The sequence below is a fragment of the Phascolarctos cinereus genome, unplaced genomic scaffold (assembly GCF_003287225.1).
Source record: "Phascolarctos cinereus isolate Bilbo 61053 unplaced genomic scaffold, phaCin_HiC Scaffold_7;HRSCAF=346, whole genome shotgun sequence".
NCBI lineage: Eukaryota > Metazoa > Chordata > Mammalia > Diprotodontia > Phascolarctidae > Phascolarctos > Phascolarctos cinereus.
The window spans coordinates 125,857,441-125,864,701 of NW_027556180.1; the positions used below are offsets into that span (position 1 = coordinate 125,857,441).

General features: G+C 45.2%; 1 protein-coding gene across 1 annotated transcript in view; it reads right to left on the minus strand.

The window, feature by feature from the left end:
• The window catches only part of SPRY2 (sprouty RTK signaling antagonist 2), a 5,582-nt gene extending 3,528 nt beyond the window's left edge, over nucleotides 1-2,054 (minus strand). Inside the window, exon 1 of the mRNA XM_020975283.2 lies at nucleotides 1,377-2,054. The gene's annotated coding sequence lies outside the window, so the exon portion shown is untranslated. The remainder of the gene's footprint in view (nucleotides 1-1,376) is intronic.
• Nucleotides 2,055-7,261: the final 5,207 nt, after the last annotated feature.

Below are 7,261 nucleotides of genomic sequence, written 5' to 3' on the forward strand. Positions count from 1 at the left end.
CCTTTACTTAGAGAAATCATTCTTGCCAGTGAATTTCTGGTCGGCTCTACCCCGGCTGCCTGGATATCTCAACTCCCCTTTACAGCACCCCTCTCCCCAGAACCTCCTCTTTTCCCCCCCTTCTTTGAAAGTGCTTTGAAACCCCCATTAAGAGCTGAGTGTGTGTGATCAGACTGTGGATTAGGGGGAAAGGACTTCACTACTGGGGTGGGGCAAAACTGACACACAAACAGCCTTCAGGGAGAAAACACCCCAAAAGTTTCCGATAGTATTCTTTTTTTTCAACCAAAAGCAGACTTAAAAGGCTAAAAATATAACCAAACCCCAAACCGGTCTCTTTTATCAACAACTGACCAGAGCATGGAAATGGAAAATGATCTTGAGCCCTTGATTACTTTCTTCCGGTGCTAGAAGGAGGGTCGAGGTTGAAAAAAAAGTGACCTATATTCGACCATATGGGGGGGGGGAGGGTGGCGGTGTTGGTGGTGGGAGAAAGGAGCACACTTCCGAATTGCACAGACCCAACACAGTAATCCTTCAACACAGAAGCCGGGATTGCCTATCAAGTACTGCTATCTAGTTACATTCGAGGCTAGAGATAAGAGGGCTCCTTCCCTCGGTTACCCCACGTTAGCATTTTAGTGTAGGTTGTATGATTACCCACGCGAAGAATGTAAACTGCAGAAAATAAATCACCCTGGAAGCTAGTCAATGCCTTCAACAGGATCTAGCAGGAATTTCCTTCCCTCGAAGATGAGGAACAGGTTATATAAATCTGGGCGTTTAGCTCCGTGACCTGTGAAACACTATGAAGTGTTTTCTAGTTGTTTTTTGTGTGTGTGGCTTTTTTTATTTGCGTGTTTGTGACACGAGTGTGTGTGTGTGACACGAGTTCATTAAACTCGGAGCAAGTAAGCAGACATTTCTCCCAGCAAAAGCCTAAACGTGAGTGTAAGATTTCCGCCGCCTAAACTGTGCCTCGTCTCCCCCCCTCACCCCCCCCCCGCACCATCTTCCCCCGGCACGAAGTCGTTGAGGTTGTGGGCTCCCAGACTCCAAAAGTCGGTTTGGCAGAAAAGGGGGGATCTGTAGAACACCGGGTTCTACAAAGCCGAAAAGCAAGCATCTCGGAAGTACGTGCAAAAGGCGCCCCCTCCAATACCTCCCCCCCCCAAAATCCCTCAAATGGAGTCAATTTTCTATTACTTCCCTAGGGGAACCTGCTAGATGGAAAGAAAAGGAATGGATATGGGGGATGGATTTAAAGCTTCAGGTTTACCTATACCTACTTCATGTTTCCTGGAATAAATGGCTAAAGTTAGCGAGGGCGGAGAAGGGGGTGGGGGGGTGGGGAGAAGCGGCATAAAATATCTCACCGTGATCGCGGCTCTGCACCAACCCCTCTCTCCCTTGTATTTTCTTCTTCCTGTGGTTTGCAAATAAATCCAGCCCTAAAACAAACTTTTGCTTTCCAAACTTTGCTTCAGTCCAACTTGCAAGCCATCAGAAGGGGAAAAAATAGAAATGAAAAGAAAATCCAAAGCGAAGAAACCCGCCGATAGATTCAATTAAGTAAAAACTCCAGGCTGAGGGAGAAAGGTGTTTTTTCCCCCTTCTTTTTCGTTTTCCCCTCTCTTCCTAAAAGAAGAAAAACACAAGGAGTATTTCCTCTTTTTTTTTCTTTTCCTCAATGAACAGAAGGCCGAATCGCCAACACCAAGTCACTCTGTTGTTCTGGCAAGCTGATAGAATGGTACAAGAAAATGACCTGAAAATGAAGTTAAGCAAAATCCCCAAGTTTCGTATCGACCTCCTCCTGGCAGACGCAGCCTGTGCAATGTGCAGTCGTTTCTGCCCGTGAAAGCTGGCTGCAGCTGCTCTCCGCTCTTTTGCTTCCTCCTCCTTTTCCCTCTCTCTTTTTTCTCCCTCTCTCTGTTGCAGGCAGCTCTGTGGTTTGCAATCTGGGCGTTTCGGAGGAGAAGCAGCGAGTTTGTGGCTGTGGTTGTTGTTGTGTGTTTGGAGGAGGAGGAGGAGGAGGAGGGGGAAGAGGAGGGGGAGGAGGAGGAGGAGGAGGAGGGGGAGGGGGAAGATGAGGAGGAGGGGGAGGGGAAGAGGAGGAGGAGGAGGAAGAGGATGATGAGTAGGAGGTGGAGGGGGAAGGAGGAGGAGAGCGAAGAGGAGGAGGAGGAGGAGAGGTAGGAAGGAGTAGAGGAGGAGGAGGATTTGAGATCTGGGCTGGGGGGGCTCCGCGTTTTTCTGCTCTCTTTTCTTTCCGGAGGAGGTAGGGATCTCTGCAAAAGCAGCAGCAGTAAATGGCGTCATGTGGATCTGAGGAGGAACAGAGCAGTTGTTGTCCCAGAGGATATATCGCATCCGGTCCCAGCTCATTGGCTCTGCGGGGCTACATTCACTCATACTCCCAGAGCCCTGCCAGCGCTCCGAGCCGCAGGAGGCATTCAAAAGGGCAACTGCACTGAGCGAGTGAACGAGGGAAGGGCTGGCGACTCACTGCATCTGCAGCCGCCTAATCGGGGCCCATCCACCCCACTAAGTCGCTGACAGGGGCGGCAGCCGCAGTTACACATGCAGTTTGCTTGAAGCGAGAGCCATTCCATGCAGTTCAGTGTCAATGTATTTAGTTTCAAGGAAACACGGATACTAAGGTTTTCCCAAAGGCTGAGACAGACAGACAGCCAAAATCCGGGGCTATGGTACTACCTCCTGGGCATCGGACTATGGGAATTAGCATTTAAAATAAGCTTTAGGTATTCATTGTTAGAACTAAAACTAACAAGAAGTTGTAGGTGATGATATTTGATCCGGAATCCATTTCAAATCGGCTTTCACTCCAGTCCCCCCCCCCACTTCCCCCATTGTGGGTTTTTTTCCCCTTAGTTTTAAACACTTGCTTTTCCTAAAGCTTGGGTGGGACTGCGGGGAGCGGAGACAAGGAGAAGGGAGCGAGAAGTGAGGTGGGGGAGTTGTTGCTTTATACTTTGTCTACTGGATTAACCCGATTATAAACCATGCACCAGTACAAACCATCTCCCAGTCTCAGATTTGTGTAAGTGAAAGACCGTGAGAGTGTACGTGTGTGTGCCCGCGCATTTTGGGGTTCATATTCCTGCCCCCTTCTTTTACTGGGGAAAATAAATTTGAAAGAAGAGATTTTCGAGGATGATAAGTTTAAATGCTTTGTTGACTCAGTTTCTCAGTGGTCACTTTAAAATGGAAGAGAACTTTAAAAGTCAAAACTTTCATCTTGCATCCAATAAAACATAGCTACATTTAAAATAAAAAAGCCTACCCAGTGTCCGTCTGAAATGCAGGTGATTTTTTAAAAAACACATCAACACACCTATTATCTTTTCTTCTTTCATATACTGTAGGTTCCCTCTCTCCAACCCCTCCCCCCATTCTGTAAAGGTAGATAAAACCGTGTTTGCCAAGTTATCAGAGCCATTTATAAGCACTGTACATAGGATTACTTACCCCTTTCTCCAAATTCTGGGCAACTTTTATCAAAGCCGTGTCACCTACACACTTGGCCATAGGCTTGGAACCTTTTGCAAACGATGTTTGCAAAAAACAAACAAACAAAAAAACCTTGTGCCCATTCCTTAATTACCCATTTCACAGGCACCTAAAATAATTTCCAAAAAAATAATCTATTGTTCATTTAAGGGTATAATCTATCTGCCATACTGTAAGATGAACACATCCAAATCCTACATGCAGTTTTTTAAGCTTTTCATTTACATGTAGTGAGTATGTATGCATTTGGTGGAGCACTGGGTGGGGGGGAGGGAGGAATTCTAAAGACTTCTTTCCAAAGGCATACTGATAACAGATATTAACAGACATAGTGAAAAATGTTTCCACTTTAGATGGAATTGACTCCTATAATAGTAAAGACTCTTATGTATTCAGCTTGTGATTTTGCTCATGTCACACATTAGTAGGTCATCCAAACTGTTATGAAAACGTGTATTATTTCATTCCCCTGTGTTCAACTCTACAATCACTGTAAACAGAGAATCTGAATCACATTAATCTAACGCTACTTTTTTTAAATGAGAGCTCGTGATCTATGATTTCCTTTTAATTTTTTCGCTGCCTTCCTTGTCAAACTGCTTTCTCTATGTTCAGTCAGTTCTCTTTCCCTCCCTGCCTTCCTCCTGTTTTTTCAAAAGAGATAGTGGGGAAAAGTGGCGTCCATTATCTTTTCAGCCCTTCCAGATAGGCTTTCCCTTTCTGCCCCTCTCCCCTCTTAAGTCTTCTGCAAAGGTATCTACAGATTCGTGTTCCAAATTAACTGAGCCTTCTACGAGCTCTGTACGTGGGATTATTTCTCCCTTCCTCTAAGATTGTGGGTTAGCCTTTATCAACACTGGCGTCCATTGAATCTTCCTAGTGAATGAAGGCGCCAGTACATAGAAATCCAGGCTGCCCACAAGAGGGAGCTCGACCTCGGCGGGAGGAACGGACCTGGGCTAGGGACAGAAAGGGAGGGCTACTGCCTTCTTCTGAAGTCACGTACAGGAGGCTTCTCCTTCCCAAACGTGCGGTAGGCAGGCTCCTTTAGAACTAATAACAAGCCTAATTAAAGATAACGTGAGCACCGTATACGGCAAATTCTATCTGCAGGCTCGGCAAAGCGGCGCATCAACCTTGAACTTGAGCTACCCCCGGTTAGGGCGAAACCTGAGGTTTAGTGAAGGGCGTGGTGGGGGGAGGGGGAGGGAAGTAGGGGGGAAGCGGAGCGGGTGGCGGGGGGAGAATGTAAGGAGGCAGTGCCAGGTTGTGCAATGCTGGCTGGAAGCTGCTTCTGGGGTTACAGAACACGCTGCAGGCGTCTGGCCAGGCCGTCTCAGGCGGAGCAGGTAACAGCACCGCCTCCCTCCCCCGGTGGTGTTGCGAGCCTGCTGCACCCAATGGCTGCTTCCTAGGAGACAGCCATTGTGCACGGGCGCTGGCTAATGGATGAGATTGGCTCTCGCCCGACCCTCCCCACTAGAGAGAGGCTAAGAACCTCTGAGCAGGGTTTCAACTAGGTAGTCAGTGCTAACTGACCCGAGCATCTGGTATGTTTAGTGGGCCCAGGAAGAGAGTCTGCAGCTATAGATCTATATATATCTTCGGCTAGTATATGTAACACACACACACACACACACACACACACACACACACATGCATACCTACGCATATAATACAACGACAATGTAATATCACGTGTATGAAAGTATGTGTAAAAGATATAACAGGCATTACGATGTAGTGGTTATAAAGCTGGCTTCAAGCTACTCCTCTGTCATATAGTCAACCAGCATTTTTTTAAGTGTTTACTAAGTGTCAGACACCATGCTAAGCCCTGGAGATACAAAGAACGGCAAAAACATAGTCTTCCCACCCAGAACTCACATTTTAATAGGGAGACAACCTGCAAACAAGTAAAAGAATGTAAAACATAAAATACAGATACCAAGAAGCTCTGGAGACACATTCTTTGTGTCCCTCTGAAGGATCTCACAATTTAGTAGGGGAGACAATATGCAAACCACTACCATATACAAATACTTGTTCAATCCTGTCTGACTCTAAATGATTCCATGGATTTTGTCCACGGAATTTTCTTGGCAAAGTTACTGGTGTGGTTTGCCATTTACTTTTCCAATGTGTCCCCATTTTACAGATGAGGAACTGAGGCAAATAAGGTTAAGTGACTTTCCCAGGTTCATATGGCTAGTAACTGCCTGAAGCCACATTAGAACTCAGATCTTCCTCCCTCTAGGCTCAGTGTTCTAGCCATTGTACCCCCTACCTGCCCCCAAACAAACACTATAGGAGACAAATTGGAAGCAATCTCAAAGGGAAGGATGGGAAAGACCTCTTGCAGAAAGAAGGGCCTTAGGTTAGAAGGAAGCGAGCAGACAGGGACAAGGAGGAGAGTTTAAGGCATAGGGGTACATACAGTATATGGGGAGCATAATACTGACTGTATGACCCTGGACAAGTCACTTAATCTCTCAGTGCCTGATGCAATTCGGCAAAACTATATGGTCAACAATCAGCAAGCATTTATTAAGAACATGCAATGTGATAGGCATTGTGCTGAGTGCTGGGGTTACAAAGAAAGGCAAAAACCAAACAAAAAATTATTGTTCCTGATCTCAAGGAGCTCACAGTCGAGTGGGAGGAGACAACATGCAAACAAGTGTGTACAAACGAGATATATACAGGAAAAATTGGTTATAATCAACAGATTATTAAGCACTGACTGTGCTAGGCACCATACAATGCCCGGAAGATTTCTCATACTTCTGGAAGGGGGATAACAAATAACGGCAAAAACAGTTCTTGCCCTTAAGGAGCTCTCCATCTAATAAACCTATAGATCGTAGAACCGGAGTGGATCTGCAACGTCAGTGAGTGTTTGCTCATTCAGTTTCCTATATCAATTAAATCACAGATCTAGTCCCATACCATAGATTTCTTGGAGCCTTGTGATATCTTGATGTAGGGAGTCTCCCAAGGAGAAAACTCTCTCTACTGATGTGTCTCTGTAACTTTTCTATAACTTAACAGTGTAACTTTTTCTTGGCTTTTTGAGAAAGTTGATGACTTGCTTAGGGTCACACAGCCAATATATGTTTGAGGTGGATCTTAAATTTATGTCCTTCTAATGATGATAAAGTGGGTCTCTACTATACCAGATAGCCTTTCACATGTGCTTGTTAATGAATTGATAAAAATCGACAGTTAGTGGAAGGAGGTCTCTTACACTTCATTCTCTTGTTGTTTTCCCTAACTCAAGTCTCTGCTACCAGTGGAGATCAATTTATGTAGTCTTAGAGTTGCCTGGAACACTTTGAAGGTAAGTGACTTGCTCAGAGCCAGTACCTTTCAGTTAGGACTTGAACCCAGATCTTCACTATTAGGCATGTTAACCATTCATTATGCCACTTGCTTCTCAACTTGTATATAATAGGTGGTGCCTAATAATCATTTTAATTCAACTGAATCCTTCCAGAAGTATGAGAAAGAATAGATACAGTGTTCTGTGGGAAAGTTTGTAGACACATTGGAAAGATGGGGAAAATGGACAAGGAAATGAACACTGGTGCAGAAGAATTGGAGAAATCAAGAATATTGATAAAATGAAAAAGCTGGTAAAAAGGAGAAACATAGGATTATATTTAGAGCTAGAAGGGACCATTTCCTAAGTGCTTTTTCCCTCCTCAAAACTATGTGTATGTACACT